Below are 23401 nucleotides of genomic sequence, written 5' to 3'. Positions count from 1 at the left end.
TCATCAGGCTTTTGCAGAAGCAGCTGGAGAAAGTGAAGGAGGAGCTAAGACGGAGCGATTCCGCTCGGCATGTGGGACTTGTGGATGAAGCCCTTCTTTCGCTTTGCCAGGATTCCAGGGTGGTCAATCTGTTGAAATCAGACCACTACATTTTGGCCACCGTGCTCGATCCTAGGTTTAAAGCCTATGTGGTGTCTCTCTTTCCGGCCGACACAAGCCTGCAGAGGTGCAAAGACCTGCTGGTGAAAACACTGTCAGCTGAAGCAGAACGTGACAAGTCAACAGCTCCTTCTTCATTTTCTCCCACAACTGGGGCTGCCAGGAAAAAACTTAGGTATCCTAAGCAACCCGCTGGCGGTGATGCAGGGCAGGCAGGACCAAGTTTGGACATCTGGTCCGGACTGAAGGACCTGGCAACAATTTCTGACATGTCCACTGTCACTGCATATGGTACTGTCACCATTGACAGAATGGTGGAGGATTACATCGGTGACAGCATCCAAGTAGGCATGTCAGACAGTCCGTACCTGTACTGGCAGGAAAAAGAGGCAATTTGGAGGCCCCTGTTCAAACTGGCTCTATTTTACCTGAGTTGCCCCCCCTCCAGTGTGTACTCCGAAAGAGTGTTTAGTGCAGCCGGGAACCTTATCAGCGAAAGGCGTAGGAGGTTGCTTCCACAGAATGTGGAGAAGATGATGTTCATCAAAATGAATTATCAGCTCTTCCAGGGAGACCAGCCTCCAGAACGTACAGAGGGACCTGTGGTGGTGGATTCCAGTGGGGACAAGTTAATACTCTGTGAGGATGAGGATGTACACAACACTGAAGAGGGTGAGGAATCGGTGGATGAGGAGGATGAGGATGACATCTTGCATCTGTAGAGCCAGTTTTGTGCAGGGACAGATTAATTGCCAGCTTGTTTTGTGGGGGCCCAAACGAACCAATCATTTCAGCCACAGTTGTGTGGCAGACCCTGGCGCTGAAATGATTGGTTTGTTAAAGTGTGCATGTCCTGTTTATACAACATAAGGGTGGGTGGGAGGGCCCAAGGACAATTCCATCTTGCACCTCTTTTTTTTCTTTGCATTATGTACAGTTTGGGGCCTAGTTTTTCAAACAGCCATCCTGTCTGCCACTGCAGTATCACGCCTAGATGGGTCACGTGTTTGTGCCGCCCACTCGTGTCGCTTAGCATAGTCATTCAGCTACCTCGGTGCAACCTTTTGGACATAAAAACACTATTGTGAGGTGTGAGGTGTTCAGAATAGACTGGAAATGAGTGGAAATTAAGGTTATTGAGGTTAATAATAGCATAGGGGCAGAAAAACCTACAAATTCTGTGATTTTAGCTGTTTTTATGCTTTTTTTCAAAAAAATACAGATCCAAAACACAAAACCCAGAACCAAAAAAACGGTAGGGTTGTTTTGGCAAAACCAATCCAGATCCAAAACACGAAGAAAGATCCAGATCCAAAACCAAAACACAAAACACGAAAAGTGGCCGGTGCACACCCCTAGTCGCAAGTCCCTTAGGTTTCTATGGAGGTTGCGTAGCTGTCAGATTTACCAAGCTCTGGAATGTGAAAAATTCCCGAGTGTGGCCCCCACAGTTAACGCCATCTGAAGATTGTGTTATGGTGCATACACACGGTCAGATTTTCTGCAACGATGAACGATGCGCGTTCCCTCTTGTCAGATAATGATATCTGATATCTGATGTGTTTGCAGTCAGATTTGGACGATTCCATTAATTTTAATGCAGTCAAAAATCGTTCAAATCGTTCATCTGACATATCAGACCGTGTGTATGCACCATTAGTCCCTGAAGCCTATGGGACACATTTTGCAAAACTTACTGGGAGAGGGTTCCTTTCCCTGGCAATGGCCGCCGCACATACATGGTCAGTAGATCGCACATGTGCAGGAGTCCCAAAAGAGAAGTAAAGAGACTGTTGATGCGGTCACTTTGCTCCGAACACATTGCATAAGCATGGTGATTTTCGTCCCTGTGGTGACCCCCTCCCCAAAACAGGTACAACAGTGCTCAGAGCATCCAAAGAACACTCCAAACAGTTCCAGGCAGTGCTACTGGCTGTAGGGTGCCGTTCCAGGCACCCTGCAAGCCAAATGCACGTGCTGTGCCAGTAACCTACACCCTGGATGATGGCACTGCTCGCCTACCCCTGGTTACAGTCCTGAGCTGAGCTACTGGGATTCAGTGCCTGTCATCTAGGGGGAAGGGAAAGGGCAAGCAAATGGTTGTGCCCCTGCACCTAGGATGTCTGGCCTATTGCCCCTCTGGGTACATCTGGCCTTTGGGTAACGTGAAAAGAAGGTAAACAACAGCACCTCAATCTGTATAATAATCAATTATTATTATTAATCAATTATGAATTAATAGTGCCTCCATATTTGTTATCATGAATAGTGCCCAGTATCTAGAAATGCCATTAATAGTGTCCCCGTAGTTGAATCAGTATGTTTGCAATTTTTTTTTTAAATATTAATTATTGACCCCCTATTTTGTTTGTAGTCTAATGGTATCTCTGATCACTTATCTACAAACATTTCCTCCACATGATGCAGACTAACCCATTTGGGTTTAAAAAAAAACAAACATTGAAGAGACTAAGGGCTCTATTTACTACAATCCGCATATTGAATGCGGATTGTAGTGTGATATTACCGAGTGAATTCGCATTGCGAATTCAGGCAATATCACAGGGATTTACTATAAATCCCTTGCAGGGACAGAGCTTGCGATAAAGCTCTGTCCCTGCGGATCCCATCCGCACTCTAGTCGCGGTATTTTTGGAAAAAATGCCGCGACTAAGAGCCCGCGCAAGCGCAGACCGACCACCGCTACTACCCCCCCACCGATGCTAAGCCCCACCCCCGGCGCTAAGCCCTGCCCCCCACGATCGCGGACCCCCGCGACCCCCCCCTCCCCCCCCTCGCGACCCCCCCTCCCTTCATTGCACTTACCTGCATCCTCCTGGCCTCCGGTGATCTTCTCCGGGCTTCCCGATCAGGTGATCTCCCATACTGCACTGGGGCCCGATCACCTGATGACCGGGCCCCAGTGTACTATGGGAGACCAGCTGACTGGAGAGGAGCCATCACCGGAGGCCCGATCACCGGTCCCTGGATTCAGGTAAGTAAAAAAAAAAAAGTTTAATTTTTTTCTTCTTTTTTTTACAGTAATCAGCTTGCGGTCTGCTTAGACCACACAGCTGATTACTGGTACCGGCTCCCGCCTCTGCTCTCTCCGTTAGAGCAGAGTGGGAGCCCGGTAACCGGGGGAGACCCTGGATAACGCCACCTCCAGGTGGCGTTATTATCACAGGGTTTCCCCCGGTATTTTTTTACAATTTATTTTTAGTAACTATGGTCGGATCACATTTCCCATTACAATTATGGGAAATGCGATCTGCTTTACTAAAAATAAGTGATAATTAGGGGTTGGAGTAGAATTTTACTAATTCTACTCCAATTGCCCCATAGTAACTACAGGTGAAACTAAAATAATGTGAAAAGGGTGTGAAAACACCCTTTTTCACTTTATTTTAGTAAAAATAATGTTAATAAATAGAGCCCATAGACTGCTTCCCAGCAGTACTTGAAATGAGCTAATGTCCAGCAAGACAGCCAGTAAATCAGGAGTCTCTCATCTATCAGATAATAACAATATAGGGGCCCTATTATTAACAACAATATGGGGCACTGCTGATTTTTCATTAAACAGATGGGGACATTGCTAAGTTCTTTCTATCTCTTGTATCCACCAGCCAGGGGTAGCAGAAGTGGCCCAGCATTTGCTACTTTGCATTGGGCCAGCCATCCATAGATTCCCTCCCAACCTCTTCGAGGACCATGACTGATGCTTAATGTTAACAAGAGTGTGTTCTAAAACTGCACACAATTTAGGGTTTAGAACATCCAAGTAATTGGACATTAAATCCAGCAGCTTGGAGGGCAAAATGATGGTGACGATGGGCAGTTTAACACTCACCAAGAATTACAAACGATTCCATCCACCCTAGGCTAATTCATACGTAGCATCTTTGCTACTCCACCTCACCCTCCCGTAACCAATTTTAGCAGGTATTTTAGGGATGTTATTGCCACAACAACTAAGCACAAACAATCCCTCTTTTAGATTGCAATTGGCCATTTTAGATACCACATGCTGTTTTGCATCTGTTCCAGAGAACAATCACCTGTTGAATAGGCTTAATTCATAACATTGCTTATCATTCATATGTTAACCTGGCTAGTGTGCAGAACAGCTGAAGCACAACACAAATAAAGCTTCCAGCTTGTCTATCTAAGCAGCCTGACTACTGCTTCAATAGCATTTATTTTTAAAGAACTGTATTTATTGTAGGTCATACATAGTAATCATCATGACACAATGACATTTCATAAAGCAAATGTAAGACTAAGGATTAACATTGGATGAATTGCGTAGTAGGGCAGACAATAGTACATGGTGATGTATACTGCTAAGTATTTATTTTTCTTCTGATGCCATTTTAATGGAATAGTCTGTTCCTAGGAAATTGCCACCTCCTCAGGCCAATAAAAGTCCAAGACCTTTGTTTTCTGATGATTTATTTTATATCTTCACACTTTACTATTTAGGTCGATCATCGAGGAGATGTAGAAGGGAATGGGAGGGCTCATTATAGTCAGTAAAATAAAGCATAAAGAGCCACTTACGCCTTTTACGTCCCACTCTCACACCTGCTATTTCCAGATTGGCTCCTATCCTTGCAGCTGCAGTCTGCGCTGGGATCAAGTGTTGGCTCCCAGCGTTGGAAGTGTGGTAGCATGGAGAGATGTGCCCTCAGCTGGACACATAAGCAGCCGGTACTGGATTCAGACACACTGGGCCAAATGTAATAGGGTGTCAGTTTTAGTAACAGTACAAACTCGCACTTTCTCGCACTTTTAAAAAGTGCGAGTTTGTACTGAAACTCGCAAATTCAATAGCCTGCAAACTTTTCAGCTCGAGGCCATTGCATTTGCGAGTTTAGGCGGGTCTAAGACTATGTAAACTGACACCTTTTAATGCGAGTAGCATTAAAAGGTGCGAGTTTTAGAGAAGCCATCACAGATCAGTGAGATCCGTGATGGCTTCTGTGTGTTTTAAAAAAAAAGAAAACGTGCACCCCCTCCCCAAAAGCATAACCAGCCGCGGGCTTTATAAAGCCTGTTCTGGTTCTATAAATACAGGGGCCAAAATTCGTAGGGGGCCCCTGTATATTAAGAACCAGCACAGGGCTTTGTTGAGCTGGTCCTGGTTCTGGAAAATCAGGGGACAAAACGAGTAGGGGTCCACTGAAAATTCCAGAACCAGCACCGAACTCTTTCTAGCGGGGGGATAATGCCACAGCCAGGGAAAACCTTTCACCAGCCAAAGCATTATCCCTGACCGCTAGTCAGTCCAGGCCGGAGATCCCTGGGGAGTTGGGTACGCCCCCAATAAAGGGGTACCCCTCTCCAGGGCACCCCAGGCCTAGACTGATATCCCGGGGCTATCCCCGGCACCCTATGCCCGTGGGTGCCGGGTTGATAGTGTTAGTGTAAAGTGTAGGGGTGAGAGGGTTCGGATTTCTGAAATCCGAACACCCCCGAGCCCCCCCGATCCGAGGCCGATCCGAATCAGGCTCGACTTTTCCCGCCTGACTCGAATCTGAAATCGAGGCAAAACGTCATCATCCCGCCTTCCGGGTCTCGCGGGTTTTGGATCCTATATAAGGTAACCGCGTCGGCGCCATTTTCTCACTCGGCTATGGACAGTGAAGAGGGAGGGTGGGAGTTAGGGCTGGCTGGGCTGTGTAGTGTAGTGTAGTGCAGAGTAGTGTTGTGCTGTGCTGTGCTGTGCTGCGCTGTGCTGCTGTTGTCCATAGGGGCTGTGTCCACTACTTCAAAGTCCATACTGGCTGGCTGTGTTGTGCTGTGCTGCTGTTGTTAATAGGGGCTGTGTCCACTACTTCAAAGTTCTTAGGGGCTGGCTGGACTGTGTTGTGCAGTCAGTTGTCCATAGGGGCTGTGTCCACTCCAAAGTCCTGTGCAGTGTCCCAGTCCTAAAGGGGTGCTGTAGTGCTGTCCAGGGGGTGCTCTGTCCATCAGGGGAGCTCCCCCCAAGTGCTAAAAAAATAATATTTTTTCTGTGTTTGTGAATTGTGTGCGCAGTAGCCGCACGTGCATCAACAAAGTATTGCCAAGCGTGCGCCTGTGTCATAAGTAAAGGGCCGGCTGGCTTGACCGTTAAAGGGTGCTGTAACCCCCAAAGTACACTCCAGTCCAAACCAAAAAAATATATATTTTCTGTGTTTGTGAATTGCGTGTGCAGTAGCCGCACGTGCATCAACAAAGTAGTGCCAAGCGTGCGCCTGTGTCATAAGTAAAGGGCCGGCTGGCTTGACCGTTATAGGGTGCTGTAACCCCCAAAGTACACGCCAGTCCAAACAAAAAATTTTTTTTTTTTCTGTGTTTGTGAATTGTGTGCGCAGTAGCCGCACGTGCATCAACACAGTAGTGAAAAGCGTGCGCCTGTGTCATAAGTAAAGGGCCGGCTGGCTTGACCGTTATAGGGTGCTGTAAACCCAAAAGTACACTCCAAACCAAATAATTTTTTTTTTCTGTGTTTGTGAATTGTGTGCACAGTAGCCGCACGTGCATCAACAAAGTAGTGCCAAGCGTGCGCCTGTGTCATAAGTAAAGGGCCGGCTGGCTTGACCGTTAAAGGGTGCTGTAACCCCCAAAGTACACTCCAGTCCAAAGCAAATAAAAAAATATTTTCTGTGTTTGTGAACTGTGTGCGCAGTAGCCGCACGTGCATCAACAAAGTAGTGCCAAGCGTGCGCCTGTGTCATAAGTAAAGGGCCGGCTGGCTTGACCATTAAAGGGTGCTGTAACCCCCAAAGTACACTCCAAACCAAATAAATTTTTTTTTTCTGTGTTTGTGAATTGTGTGCGCAGTAGCCGCACGTGCATCAACAAAGTAGTGCCAAGCGTGCGCCTGTGTCATAAGTAAAGGGCCGGCTGGCTTGACCGTTAAAGGCTGCTGTATCCCCCAAAGTACACTCCAGTCCAAACCAAATAAAAAAATATTTTCTTTGTGAATTGTGTGCGCAGTAGCCGCACGTGCATCAACAAAGTAGTGCCAAGCGTGCGCCTGTGTCATAAGAAAAGGGCCGGCTGGCTTGACCGATATAGGGGGCTGTAACCCCCAAAGGGCACTCCAAACAAAATATTTTTTTTTTTCTGTGTTTGTGAATTGTGTGCACTGTGGCTGCACGTGCATCAACAAAGGAGCAGCGCCAAGCGTGCGCCTGTGTCCCATAAGTAAAAGGCCGGCTGGTTTGTCCATTAAAGGGTGCTGTAACCCCCAAAGGGCACTCCAAAGAAAATAAAAAAATATATTTTTTTGTGTTTGTGAATTGTGTGCGCAGTAGCCGCACGTGCATCAACAAAGTAGTACCAAGCGTGCGCCTGTGTCCCATAAATAAAGGGCTGGCTGGATTGACCGCTAAAGGGTGCTGTAACCCCCAAAGGGCACTCCAAACAAAAGAACATTTTTTTTTCTGTGTTTGTGAATTGTGTGCACTATGGCTGCACGTGCATCAACAAAGGAGCAGCGGCAAGCGTGCGCCTGTGTCCCATAAGTAAAGGGCCGGCTGACTCATTTCTTAAAGGGTGGTGTAACCCACAAAGTGCACTAGTCTCCAACAAAAATAAAAAATTATTTTCTGTGTTTGTGTGCGCCTTAGCCGCATGTATATATCAATATAACATAAATGGAGGACCAAACTTTCTCCGATAAAAATAAAATAGGGAAAGATCAAGAACCACTTCCTCCTAGTGCTGAAGCTGCTGCCACTAGTCATGACATAGACGATAACATGCCATCAACGTCGTCTGCCAAGGCCGATGCCCAATGTCATAGTAGAGGGCACATACAATCCCAAATGACAAAGTTCAGGAAAATGACCTTGAAAAAACCATTAAAATCATCTGAAGAGAAACGTAAACATGCCAATATGCCATTTACGACACGGAGTGGCAAGGAATGGCTAAGGTCTTTCCCTATGTTCATGACTAGTGGTTCAGCTTCACATGACGATGGAAGCCCTCCTCCCACTAAAAAAATCAAAAGAGTTAAGCTGGCAAAAGCACAGCGAAGAACTGTGCGTTCTAAGAAGATATCACAAATCCCCAAGGAGAGTCCAAGTGTGTTGGTGGTTGCGATGCCTGACCTTCCCAGCACTGGACGAGAAGAGGTGGCTCTTTCCACCATTTGCATGCCCCCTGCAAGTGCTGAAAGGAGCACCCACAGTCCACTTGCTGATATGCAAATTGAAGATGTCACTGTTGAAGTACAACAGGATGAGGATACTGGTGTAGCTGGCGCTGAGGAGGAAGTTGGCGAGGAGGATTCTGATGGTGATGTGGTTTGTTTAAATCAGGCTCCGGGGGAGACAGTTGTTGTCCGTGGGATGAAAAAGCCCATCACGGTCATGCCTGGGCAGAAGACCAAACATTCCACCTCTTTGGTCTGGCAATATTTCTATCCAAATCCGGACAACAACTGTCTTGCCATATGTACCATATGTAAAGGTGAAATAAGTAGGGGTAGGGACGTTAACCACCTAGGAACATCCTCCCTTATACGGCACCTGCAGCGCGTTCATAAAAAGTTACTGTCAAGTTCAGAAACTTTGGCTAAGACCGTAAGCAGTCCAGGGACACCTAAATCCCATTGTCCTGTTGTATCCAAGTGCCTGCAAACCACACCGTCAACTCCCTCCTCGTCAATTTCCTCCTTAGTCAGGATCGGAAGTAGTCCTGCAGGCCATGTCACTGGCATGACTGACTCTCCTATCCGGGATTCCTCCGGAGGATCCTGCATTGCTACGCCTCCTGCTGCTGCTGTTGCTGCTGCTGGGAGTCGTTCATCATCCCAGAGAGGAAGTAGGAACACCACTACTTTTACTAAACAATTGACCCTCCAACAGTCCTTTAAGTACGACAGCAGTCATCCTGAAGCAAAACGTATAACTGAGGCCTTGACTGCTATGTTGGTGTTAGACGTGCGTCCGGTATCCGCCATTAGTGCAGTGGGATTTAGACAATTGATGGAGGTAGTGTGTCCCCGGTTCCAAATCCCGTCTAGATTCCACTTCACTAGGCAGGCGATACCGAGACTGTACAGAAACGTCAGAAAAAGTGTCCTCAGTGCCCTGAAAAATGCCGTTGTACCCAATGTCCACTTAACCACGGACATGTGGACAAGTGGAACAGGGCAGACTAAGGACTATATGACTGTGACAGCCCACTGGGTAGATGTATTACCTTACGCAGCAACAGCAGCAGCGTCACCAGTAGCAGCATCTCAGAAACGCCAGCTCGTTCCAAGGCAGGCTACGCTGTGTATCACCAGTTTCAGTAAGAGGCACACCGCCGACAAGCTCTTAGAGAAACTGAGGGAATCATCGCCCAGTGGCTTACCCCACTTAGACTCTCCTGGGGATTTGTGATATCTGACAACGCCACCAATATTGTGCGGGCATTACATCTGGGCAAATTCCAGCACGTCCCATGGTTTGCTCACACAATAATCTTGGTGGTGCAGAATTTTCTGAAAAGCGACAGGGACGTGCAGGAGACACTTTGGGTGGCCCGAAAAATTTCTGTCCACTTTCGCCATTCAGCGACTGCGTGCCGAAGACTGGAGCACCAGCAAACACTCTTGAACCTTCCCCACCATCACCTGAAGCAAGAGGTTGTGACACGGTGGAACTCAACCCTCTATATGCTTCAGAGGATGGAGGAGCAGCAAAAGGCCATTCAAGCCTATACATCCACCTATGACATAGGCAAAGGAGGGGGTATGCACCTGACTCAAGCACAGTGGAGAATGATTTCCGTATTGTGCAAGGTTCTCCAGCCCTTCGAACTTGCCACACGTGAAGTCAGCTCAGACACTGTCAGCTTGAGTCAGGTCATTCCCCTCATCAGGCTTTTGCAGAAGCAGCTGGAGAAAGTGAAGGAGGAGCTAAGACAGAGCGATTCCGCTCGGCATGTGGGACTTGTGGATGAAGCCCTTCTTTCGCTTTGCCAGGATTCCAGGGTGGTCAATCTGTTGAAATCAGACCACTACATTTTGGCCACCGTGCTCGATCCTAGGTTTAAAGCCTATGTGGTGTCTCTCTTTCCGGCTGACACAAACCTGCAGAGGTACAAAGACCTGCTGGTGAAAACACTGTCAGCTGAAGCGGAACGTGACACGTCAACAGCTCCTTCTTCATTTTCTCCTGCAACTGGGGCTGCCAGGAAAAAACTTAGGTATCCTAAGCAACCCGCTGGCGGTGATGCAGGGCAGGCAGGACCAAGTTTGGACATCTGGTCCGGACTGAAGGACCTGGCAACAATTTCTGACATGTCTACTGTCACTGCATATGATACTGTCACCATTGACAGAATGGTGGAGGATTACATCGGTGACAGCATCCAAGTAGGCATGTCAGACAGTCCGTACCTGTACTGGCAGGAAAAAGAGGCAATTTGGAGGCCCCTGTACAAACTGGCTCTATTTTACCTGAGTTGCCCCCCCTCCAGTGTGTACTCCGAAAGAGTGTTTAGTGCAGCCGGGAACCTTGTCAGCGAAAGGCGTAGGAGGTTGCTTCCACAAAATGTGGAGAAGATGATGTTCATAAAAATGAATTATCAACTCTTCCAGGGAGACCAGCCTCCAGAACGTACAGAGGGACCTGTGGTGGTGGATTCCAGCGGGGATGAATTAATACTCTGACGATGAGGATGTACACAACACTGAAGAGGGTGAGGAATCGGTGGATGAGGATGAGGACGACATCTTGCCACCATAGAGCCAGTTTGTGCAGGGACAGATTAATTGCCAGCTTGTTTTGTGGGGGCCCAAACGAACCAATCATTTCAGCCACAGTCGTGTGGCAGACCCTGGCGCTGAAATGATTGGTTTGTTAAAGTGTGCATGTCCTGTTTATACAACATAAGGGTGGGTGGGAGGGCCCAAGGACAATTCCATCTTGCACCTCTTTTTTTTCTTTGAATTATGTACTGTTTGGGGCTTAATTTTTCAAACTGCCATCATGTCTGCCACTGCAGTGTCACTCCTAGATGGGCCACGTGTTTGTGCCGCCCACTTGTGTCACTTAGCATAGTCATCCATCTACCTCGGTGCAACCTTGTGGACATAAAAACACTATTGTGAGGTGTGAGGTGTTCAGAATAGACTAGAAATTAGTGGGAATTAATGTTATTGAGGTTAATAATAGCATAGGAGCAGAAAACCCCACAAATTCTGTGATTTTAGCTGTTTTTATGCTTTTTTTAAAAAAAAATACAGATCCAAAACACAAAACCCAGAACCCAAAACACCGAAGGGTGGTTTTGGCAAAACCAATCCAGATCCAAAACACGAAGAAATATCCAGATCCAAAACCAAAACACAAAACACGAAAAGTGGCCGGTGCACACCCCTAGTAAAGTGTAAAAATAATTTTTCCATATTGTCTTTAGTTGTAGAACCACAAGTACCAGCAAGCCTCCCCTGCATGCTGGTATTTGGAGAACCACAAATACCAGCATGCGGGGCATTATGGGCCCGCTGGCACTTGTAGTTCCACAACTAAAGAAATACGTAAATAAACAAACATACACTGTGAATGTACAATTTTATTAAAACATACATGCACACTCACACATACTCACCTAGTATCTGAAGTAATCCATAGGGGTGTACCTGAAAAAAAAAATCCATACTCACCTCTCCTATGCGTAGATCACGTCTACTGTGGTCTGCCGGGAGATCACATTGTCAGCACAGCAGACAGAGCCTGAGGAAACTGCAGCGGCCAGGTAAGTGGAGGACATGGGAGAGGTGAGCGGAAGAGGGGTTGGGGGGGGACAGAATTACCGCAGCTGTAGGCAGTGCTGCGCATGCGCTGCTTTTACGGATGTAGCAGCGCATGTGCAGTACTGGTTACAGCTGCGGTAAGTTAGTGTAGGCAGGGAAAAGTATCTATTTCCCGAATAGCTGTAATCGCAAATGTCAACTTTTCAGAATAAATAGTTATGGGGAGGAGGAATGATGAATTCCTCCGGTAATTAGGTAGAACTCCATGCGAGTTCTAAACCTAATTACCTCCAGAGAATTTTATGTGTTAATGAATAGGCCCCTGAGTGTGACACTATTTACTACAGCCCACCACACCTGAAACCTCAGCCTGCCCACTACCCACCATACACAGCCACACTACAGTACCATTCAGTACTCCTGCTCTCCCTAATTCCTAATATCCCCACCCAGCACCCTTCATGTGTCCACCCCCATAAGTCATGCCTGTACCCCACCCTAACACTGTGGCACATCCACTGTGAGTCGGGGATGGATGGTAGTGGGGCTTGGGAGGGGGGGGGGTTCTGGGCAGGTTGAGGGATCAAGTGCGGTGGGATGTAGAGAACAGGTTGACTGTGGAGTGTTCCTATTGCATTGCAGATGCAGAAGGTGGAGTGTCAGTATAAATTTTGCAGTGCTGTATATGGACAGGGTATAGTATACAGGCTGAAGATGGGGTGTTAGTTAGAAAAGAGTAATTGGTTGAAACATGTTGGGATAATACACAAGTTTACCCACATCAAAGGAAGAACAAAGGCTCTTTGGAGAAGGTTCCGAGCACGGCAGCGGTCACGTGATCCCCCATTGCCTGACAGTGAGAGAGACGAGGAGAAGACGGAAGTACGGACAGCAGGGAGATCAGGAACCGGGGCGCGCAGGAGCGGTCAGCATGAGGCACCGACAGGTAAGTCTCTGTCAGTGTTGGGGAACCCGGCAATCAGCCTCAAGAAGCTCTGAGCCGGCATATCCCCACCACAGACGGCAGCATCAACTCCGCAGCAGCTGGACACTGGGGGGCACCTGCACATAGGCGGACCCCGGTGTTAGATAACTGGAGTTTAAGCTTAGTCCAGAGCACTTCATGTACTCACGCTGATAGTTCGCAGCCCAAGTGTTACTTATAGAGACATACTGACACTCACCGAGGTTATGCATGCATTTCCTTTCTCTTTATTAATATTTTCTGCTGAATACCAGAATCTGCAGCACCAACCAGCTGTCTATTGTATATAGGCTGCGGATCTGCACGGTGCACACTGATGGGATAAGGACATCCACTGTAATTTGATATCAAATTTCCTCAGTGCATCACTTTGTTATTATATTGATTGTATCATCATATGTTGATTTTTACTTTTATTAATGTGTTCATTTCAATTGTGTATTCATAATGACCTGTTGAACCATACTTGCCTACTTTTAAAAACCATTTCAGGGAGATTGTGAAAGCAACATCTATGAGCACGTGTTACAGTGGGCGTGTACTGATAAATCTGAGGGGCGTGTCCTAAACCTGACTTACATCCAATGTAAACCCAGCCCAAAAGCAGTTAGTAAGATCTGTTTGTTGATGAAAACACACTAATACTTTGCAGAAATTCATAGGGATCATTGTGCCTTATAATAACCAAAGCAAGGAAATTACACTAATGATCCCATTTGAATGTATATATCTCTGTTTTTTAATATAACAGCTTCATAATGGGGGTAAGGATGAAATTAGGGAGATTGCTAGAGTCTTCAGGGAGACAGGGAGATTGCTACAATTTCAGGGAGTCTCCCTGACAATGAGGGAGAGTTGGCAAGTATGGGTTGAACCAAACAGTAAACTATTTTACCTACTGTCTTAACTCAGTAGTATTTATCCATTGAGGGTGACAACAACAAATGATATAACTCTTGTTTACTTCACAACATATTAAAACAACATAGAAGATAAGCATAGCACTTTTTCTGAACTTGTTATTGCTAATTAGGTTGGTCCCTATCAAGTGCAGCTGCTATCAGAGACACAGCTCCATCCCCATCTGATCCACGGTGTGCAAAAAATTGTAATAATTCTAAATCTTCCAGGTATGTATAGAAGGTGCAGTGCTGTATATGGACAGGGTATAGTATACAGGCTGAAGGTGGGGTGTCTGTATAGAAGGTGCAAGGCTGTATATGGACAGGGTATAGTATACAGGCTGAAGGTGGGGTGTCTGTATAGAAGGTGCAGGGCTGTATATGGACAGGGTATAGTATACAGGCTGAAGGTGGGGTGTCTGTATAGAAGGTGCAGTGCTGTATATGGACAGGGTATAGTATACAGGCTGAAGGTGGGGTGTCTGTATAGAAGGTGCAGTGCTGTATATGGACAGGGTATAGTATACTGGCTGAAGGTGGGGTGTCTGTATAGAAGGTGCAGTGCTGTATATGGACAGGGTATAGTATACAGGCTGAAGGTGGGGTGTCTGTATAGAAGGTGCAAGGCTGTATATGGACAGGGTATAGTATACAGGCTGAAGGTGGGGTGTCTGTATAGAAGGTGGAGGGCTGTATACGGACAGGGTATAGTATACAGGCTGAAGGTGGGGTGTCTGTATAGAAGGTGCAGTGCTGTATATATGGACAGGGTATAGTATACAGGCTGAAGGTGGGGTGTCTGTATAGAAGGTGCAGTGCAGTATATGTACAGGGTATAGTACACAGGCTGAAGGTGGGGCGTCTGTATAGAAGATGCAGTGCTGTATATGGACAGGGTATAGTATACAGGCTGAAGGTGGGGTGTCTGTATAGAAGGTGCAGTGCTGTATACGGACAGGGTATAGTATACAGGCTGAAGGTGGGGTGTCTGTATAGAAGGTGGAGGGCTGTATATGGACAGGGTATAGTATATAGGCTGAAGGTGGGGTGTCTGTATAGAAGGTGGAGGGCTGTATATGGACATGGTATAGTATACAGGCTGAAGGTGGGGTGTCTGTATAGAAGATGCAGTGCTGTATATGGACAGGGTATAGTATACAGGCTGAAGGTGGGGTGTCTGTATAGAAGGTGCAGTGCTGTAAATGGACAGGGTATAGTATACAGGCTGAAGGTGGGGTGTCCATATAGAAGGTGGAGGTCTGTATATGGACAGGGTATAGTATACAGGCTGAAGGTGGGGTGTCGTCCCTGGGTGTGTATAGAAGGTGCAGTATAAGAACAGGTTGTAGTATACAGGCTGAAGGTGGGGTGTCTGTATAGAAGGTGCAGGGTTGTTTATGGACAGGGTATAGTATACAGGCTGAAGGTGGGGTGTCTGTATAGAAGGTGCAGGGTTGTTTATGGACAGGGTATAGTATACAGGCTGAAGGTGGGGTGTCTGTATAGAAGGTGCAGGGCTGTATATGGACAGGGTATAGTATACAGGCTGAAGGTGGGGTGTCTGTATAGAAGGTGCAGTATAACAGGTTGTAGTATAAAGGCTGAAGGTGGGGTGTCTGCATAGAAGATACAGGGCTGTATACAGGCTGAAGGTGGGGTGTCTGTATAGAAGATGCAGTGCTGTATATGGACAGGGTATAGTATACAGGCTGAAGGTGGGGTGTCTGTATAGATGGTGCAGGGCTATATATGGACAGGGTATAGTATACAGGCTGAAGGTGGGGTGTCTGTATAGAAGGTGCAGTGCTGTATACAGACAGCACTGCACCTTACAGACAGGGTATAGTATACAGGCTGAAGGTGGGGTGTCTGTATAGAAGGTGGAGGGCTGTATATGGAAAGGGTATAGTATATAGGCTGAAGGTGGGGTGTCTGTATAGAAGATGCAGTGCTGTATATGGACAGGGTATAGTATACAGGCTGAAGGTGGGGTGTCTGTATAGAAGATGCAGTGCTGTATATGGACAGGGTATAATATACAGGCTGAAGGTGGGGTGTCTGTATTGAAGGTGCAGTGCTGTATACGGACAGGGTATAGTATACAGGCTGAAGGTGGGGTGTCTGTATAGAAGGTGGAGGGCTGTTTATGGACAGGGTATAGTATACAGGCTGAAGGTGGGGTGTCTGTATAGAAGGTGCAGTGCTGTATATGGACAGGGTATAGTATACAGGCTGAAGGTGGGGTGTCTGTATAGAAGATGCAGTGCTGTATATGGACAGGGTATAGTATACAGGCTGAAGGTGGGGTGTCTGTATTGTAGGTGCAGTGCTGTATACGGACAGGGTATAGTATACAGGCTGAAGGTGGGGTGTCTGTATAGAAGGTGGAGGGCTGTTTATGGACAGGGTATAGTATACAGGCTGAAGGTGGGGTGTCTGTATAGAAGGTGCAGTGCTGTATATGGACAGGGTATAGTATACAGGCTGAAGGTGGGGTGTCTGTATAGAAGATGCAGTGCTGTATATGGACAGGGTATAGTATACAGGCTGAAGGTGGGGTGTCTGTATAGAAGGTGCAGTGCTGTAAATGGACAGGGTATAGTATACAGGCTGAAGGTGGGGTGTCCATATAGAAGGTGGAGGTCTGTATATGGACAGGGTATAGTATACAGGCTGAAGGTGGGGTGTCGTCCCTGGGTGTGTATAGAAGGTGCAGTATAAGAACAGGTTGTAGTATACAGGCTGAAGGTGGGGTGTCTGTATAGAAGGTGCAGGGTTGTTTATGGACAGGGTATAGTATACAGGCTGAAGGTGGGGTGTCTGTATAGAAGGTGCAGGGCTGTATGTGGACAGGGTATAATATACAGGCTGAAGGTGGGGTGTCTGTATAGAAGGTGCAGGGTTGTTTATGGACAGGGTATAGTATACAGGCTGAAGGTGGGGTGTCTGTATAGAAGGTGCAGGGTTGTTTATGGACTGGGTATAGTATACAGGCTGAAGGTGGGGTGTCTGTATAGAAGGTGCAGGGCTGTATATGGACAGGGTATAGTATACAGGCTGAAGGTGGGGTGTCTGTATAGAAGGTGCAGTATAACAGGTTGTAGTATAAAGGCTGAAGGTGGGGTGTCTGCATAGAAGATATAGGGCTGTATACAGGCTGAAGGTGGGGTGTCTGTATAGAAGATACAGGGCTGTATATGGACAGGGTATAGTATACAGGCTGAAGGTGGGGTGTCTGTATAGAAGATGCAGTGCTGTATATGGACAGGGTATAGTATACAGGCTGAAGGTGGGGTGTCTGTATAGAAGGTGCAGGGCTATATATGGACAGGGTATAGTATACAGGCTGAAGGTGGGGTGTCTGTATAGAAGGTGCAGTGCTGTATACAGACAGCACTGCACCTTACAGACAGGGTATAGTATACAGGCTGAAGGTGGGGTGTCTGTATAGAAGGTGGAGGGCTGTATATGGAATGGGTATAGTATATAGGCTGAAGGTGGGGTGTCTGTATAGAAGATGCAGTGCTGTATATGGACAGGGTATAGTATACAGGCTGAAGGTGGGGTGTCTGTATAGAAGATGCAGTGCTGTATATGGACAGGGTATAATATACAGGCTGAAGGTGGGGTGTCTGTATTGAAGGTGCAGTGCTGTATACGGACAGGGTATAGTATACAGGCTGAAGGTGGGGTGTCTGTATAGAAGGTGGAGGGCTGTTTATGGACAGGGTATAGTATACAGGCTGAAGGTGGGGTGTCTGTATAGAAGGTGCAGTGCTGTATATGGACAGGGTATAGTATACAGGCTGAAGGTGGGGTGTCTGTATAGAAGATGCAGTGCTGTATATGGACAGGGTATAGTATACAGGCTGAAGGTGGGGTGTCGGCCCTGGGTGTCTGTATAGAAGGTGCAGTATAAGAACAGGTTGTAGTATACAGGCTAAAGGTGGGGTGTCTACATGGAAGATACAGGGCTGTATATGTACATGGTATAGTCATACTTACCTACTTTTAATAATCTCTTCCCGGGAGATGCCCGGGTAAGAGAAGCAGCAGGGGGGCGATGGGGGCGGGGCCTAATGATTTGCATCATTAAGCCCCGCCCCTAGTGGCAAAACTGTCGCGATTGGGTAAAATTTACATAGGGGCGGGGCCAAATGCTGTGATTCATGTAGAATCACATCTTAAGCCCCGCCCCCTTCACGGAGACCCGCGATCACCGTGGGTATTCTCCTCATTCTGCCCACTTCACTAGGAAGTGGGCTGAATGCGGGAGAAATGCCTACCCTTCCGGGGGTGCAGGGGGTTACCCAAAAAATCGGGAGCCTCCCGCGAAAACCGGGAGGGTAGGCATGTATGGGTATAGTATACAGGCTGAGGGTGGGGTGTCTGTATAGAAGGTGCAGTGCTGTATACAGACAGGGTATAGTATACAGGCTGAAGGTGGGGTGTCTGTATAGAAGGTGGAGGGCTGTATATGGACAGGGTATAGTGTACAGGCTGAAGGTGGGGTGTCTGTATAGAAGGTGGAGGGCTGTATATGGACAGGGTATAGTGTACAGGCTGAAGGTGGGGTGACTGTATAGAAGATGCAGTGCTGTATATGGACAGGGTATAGTATACGGGCTGAAGGTGGGGTGTCTGTATAGAAGATGCAGTGCTGTATATGGACAGGATATAGTATACAGGCTGAAGGTGGGGTGTCTGTATAGAAGGTGGAGGGCTGTATATGGACAGGGTATAGTATACGGGCTGAAGGTGGGGTGTCTGTATAGAAGGTGGAGGGCTGTATATGGACAGGGTATAGTGTACAGGCTGAAGGTGGGGTGTCTGTATAGAAGGTGCAGTGCTGTATACGGACAGGGTATAGTATACAGGCTGAAGGTGGGGTGTCTGTATAGAAGATGCAGTGCTGTGTATGGACAGGGTATAGTATACAGGCTAAAGGTGGGGTGTCGTCCCTGGGTGTGTATAGAAGGTGCAGTATAAGAACAGGTTGTAGTATACAGTCTGAAGGTGGGGTGTCTACATGGAAGATACAGGGCTGTATATGTACATGGTATAGTATACAGGCTGAAGGTGGGGTGTCTGTATAGAAGATGCAGTGCTGTATATGGATAGGGTATAGTATACAGGCTGAAGGTGGGGTGTCTGTATAGAAGGTGCAGGGCTGTATATGGACTGGGTATAATATATAGGCTGAAGGTGGGGTGTCTGTATAGAAGGTGCAGGGCTGTATATGGACAGGGTTTAGTATACAGGCTAAAGATGGGGTGTCTGTATAGAAGATCCAGGGCTGTACAGTCAGGTGCATTAATATTGGGACATTGACAGAGTTTTCATATTTTGGCCTCTATTCACCACCACAATGGCTTTGAAATGAAACAAACAAGATGTGCTTTAACTGCAGACTTTCAGATTTAATTTGAGGGTAATTACATCCAAATCAGGTGAACGGTGTAGGAATTACAACGGTTTCTATATGTGCCTCCCACTTTTTAAGGGGACAAAAGTAATGGGACACACTAAACAATCCTAAATCTAACTTTCACTTTTTAATACTTTGTTGCAAATCCTTTGCAGGCAATTACAGCCTGAAGTCTGGAACGCATAGACATCACCAGACGCTGGGTTTCATCCCTGGTGATGCTCTGCCAGGCCTCTACTGCAAATGTCTTCAGTTCCTGCTTGTTCTTGGGGCATTTTCTCTTCAGTTTTGTCTTCATCAAGTGAAATGCATGCTCAATCGGATTCAGGTCAGGGGATTGACTTGGCCATTGCATAACATTCCACTTTTTAGCCTTAAAAAACTCTTTGGTTGCTTTTGCAGTATGCTTCGGGTCATTGTCCATCTGCACTGTGAAGCGCCGTCCAATGAGTTCTGAAGCATTTGACTGAATATGAGCATATAATATTGCCCAAAACACTTCAGAATTCATTCTGCTGCTTTTGTCAGCAGTCACATCATCAATAAATACAAGGGAACCAGTTCCATTGGCAGCCATGCATGCCCACGCCATGACACTACCACCTCCATGCTTCAATGATGAGGTGGTATGTTTTGGATCATGAGCAGTTCCTTTCCTTCTCCATACTCTTCTCTTCCCATCACTCTGGTACAAGTTGATCTTTTTCTCATCTGTGCATAGGATGTTGTTCCAGAACTGTAATGGCTTTTTTAGATGTTGTTTGGCAAACTCTAATCTGGTCTTCCTGTTTTTGAGGCTCACCAATGGTTTACATCTTGTGGTGAATCCTCTATATTCACTCTTGTGAAGTCTTCTCTTGATTGTTGACATTGACACATATACACCTACCTCCTGGAGAGTGTTCTTGATTTGGCCACCTGTTGTGAAGGGGTTTTTCTTCACCAGGGAAATAATTCTTCTGTCATCCACCACAGTTGTTTGCCGTGGTCTTCCTGGTCTTTTGGTGTTGCTGAGCTCTCCGGTGTGTTCTTTCATTTTAAGAATGTTCCAAACAGTTGATTTGGCCACACCTAATGTTTTTGCTATCTCTCTGATGGGTTTGTTTTGATTTTTCAGCCTAATGATGGCTTGCTTCACAGATAGTGACAGCTCTTTGGATCTCATATTGAGAGTCGACAGCAACTGATTCCAAATGCAAATGTCACACCTAGAATCAACTCCAGACCTTTTACCTGCTTAATTGATAATGAAATAATGAGGGAATAGCCCACACTTGTCCATGAAATAGCTTTTGAGTTGATAGTCCCATTACTTTTGGCCCCTTAAAAAGTGGGAGGCACATATAGAAACCCTTGTAATTCCTTGTTGTAATTCCTACACCGTTCACCTGATTTGGATGTAATTACCCTCAAATTAAATCTGAACGTCTGCAGTTAAAGCACATCTTGTTTGTTTCATTTCAAAGCCATTGTGGTGGTGAATAGAGGCCAAAATATGAAAATTCTCTCAATGTCCCAATATTTATGCACCTGACTGTATATGGACATATACAGGATGAAGGTGGGGTGTCTGTATAGAAGGTGCAGTGCTGTATATGGACAGGGTATAGTATACAGGATGAAGGTGGGGTGTCTGTATAGAAGGTGCAGTGTATTAACATATGGAAAATGATATCCTGAACAGGTTACAGTTGATATAGAATTTTAACATGTGACATGTGAGGAAAGTAGTGAAGATGGTCTTGGGGAGAGAGTGTACTTTATGTACAGGAACAAGCTTAAACCCCTAGGTATTTGGGAGCATAAATAGTTTCCAGTGTAGTGGTATTTATAGGGTTAATATTTGTAGTTTAATGTCAGCCTATTAGAATCAGTGGGATCATAGCTGGGGGGAGGAGTTTTTGTTTATTTAGTGCAATGTCAGACAGGGCTCTGCCTCTTTTTTTTTTTTGGACTTTCTCTCCCTCCCTCCCCAATTGTCACTTTTTGGGCGGCGGGAAAGAGCATTAGGACGGTGGTTAATTTCATGGCAATTAATTATGGGTGCAATCTGCATCATTGTATGGCTGATTTTACCCTACTGGGGTCGGCGGCACTGGCCTACTGGCCAGGCTTTTGTTCGAATGCACTGGTGCAAGTTTTGGAGATCCTAATAATGTTACTTGCTTAAAGGGCAATTGGCCCTGCAAGTATGGTGGAGGATAAGTGGAATTGCCTTAAGTGGATTTGGCCATTTTTAACTTATGCCACTCTTTCTTTTTGCCACCAGTATTTTGAGATTTAATATTTTTAAATAAAGCTGATCAAGTTTTTATAGCAATAAAGTGGTCTGTGTCTTTATTTTAGATAAGTTAATGATAAGAGTAAGGTTATGCTACACTGAGTTAAGTTATGCTCATATATAACGATAGGGCGTTTATGAGGGGAGAATTGGTGGTAAGCTGAAGCTTTGCCCAGGGTGCCGAGAAACCTTGCACCGACCCTGAGTAAATGGTTCTATAATTAGCACACAAATAAGTGGGAAGAGGGGGAATTCATGTCCAGAACCATTGTTGACTATTCCAATAGCCATAATCTTAGCAGGCAGCAAATTATATAAAGCTGACACCTGTCAGTTAATTTCTCAATTAAGCCCATCTACCTGAGCACCCCAAACATGAACAGTCAATAGATACTATCAAATACTTTCTCGTCATCTAGTGTGAGCATAAGTGAGGAGGTTTTTTGTTCATGAATGGGAGGGATCAGGTTGATAGTCCGTTAAAGGGATTATGTCATCCTTTCTGTATTTATGAACACTGGAAATCTAAGATTACCACTGTTTGTCACAGCATCGTTCTCTTGATGGCAATGGGGACCCAGTGCTGCCCTTCCGGCTTTAGCAAAGCCTTCTAGGCAATGCCGTGTTCCCGTCGGGTGAATGTATCATGCACATGCGCAGATGAACCATCACGCATGTGCATTACACAGGACCCCTCACTGGCAGAGTTAGGCTGCCAGCAGGTGAGTTGAGGACCTTGCCGACAAGGAGGACTTCGCTGGACCTCGCCGGATGGGTAAGTATTGATAAATACCAGTGGCATTTACCTTTGTATTGCAATGATACTAAACGGAAAATGCAGCTGGTGTTTACCTTCGTTAATAAATGGGGCCTATAATTGGCAAAATGTCAGTGTTTAGATAGAATAATTGATATTCCCATAGTTTAGGGAGGGAATTATCTCTCAGGTACAGTACATCTTCCACATCCATATTAGTTACAGCCACGTATTGGGAAGGTCTGGTCAGATTATTGAGGGATTGTATATTATGGACTATTTTTGTCTGTTCTTAAATTTTTGTCTATTTTTATATTTGTCTATGAAACCAAGTCACAACTGTTTTTGCAAGCAGAGTCTGCTGTATTCACTTTGTCATAAAAGCAGTGTTATTATTATTATAATTTCTTTATATGGCGCCACAAGTGTTCTGCAGCATCTTACAAAGGTGACCAGTGACTTACAGATCAATACAATACAGGATATGGACATGGATAATATACATAGCTACATTAGCAACCATAACACCCACATAAGCAGCCAAGCATAAGCAACCAAGTTTTAGGTGCCCTAATAAGAAGTAGATGAAATTAAAGTAGGGAGAAGCACAGTAGGGTAGAGGGCCCTGCTTGTAAGAAAGGGAGGGGCAGACAAACTGGTGTGACACAGATGGGGTAGACAGGGGAGGAAAGGGTATTAGGGCTTTTGTAAGATAAAAGCTGCTTTATGCAAGAGGAGAGTGTTGAGTTGACATTAAGGGACTCAATTTATGAGTGAAGAGTATTCATAGGGGATTGCTTGTGTCTACCTAAAAGGGAGGACACCTGCTGGGCCGCCAGCTTTATAGCGGTGAATGATGAACTAATAAGCCTCCCTCTAATGGTGGCCTTGTGAGCCTTTTAAATGAGCCCATGCACTATATTATCAGAGATGTTACCAGTACAGCACTCAGCTATTGCAGTTTTGGCATCGGCGAAGGTGGATGTGTTGAGGAGCAAGAAGTCATCCAGATGCCATTTACTGTACCTGAGCCATTGGAAAGGCAGATATATCTAAAGAATATATACCACGTGATATGTCCACGAAAATGGGTCAATAACAGATTCCATAATTACTTGAGACGTAATTTGACATATGTGA

Source organism: Taudactylus pleione, unplaced genomic scaffold (assembly GCF_031769625.1).
Source record: "Taudactylus pleione unplaced genomic scaffold, aTauple2 ptg001508l, whole genome shotgun sequence".
NCBI lineage: Eukaryota > Metazoa > Chordata > Amphibia > Anura > Myobatrachidae > Taudactylus > Taudactylus pleione.
The sequence above is the reverse complement of the archived record's forward strand: the minus strand, read 5'-3'. Positions refer to the sequence as shown.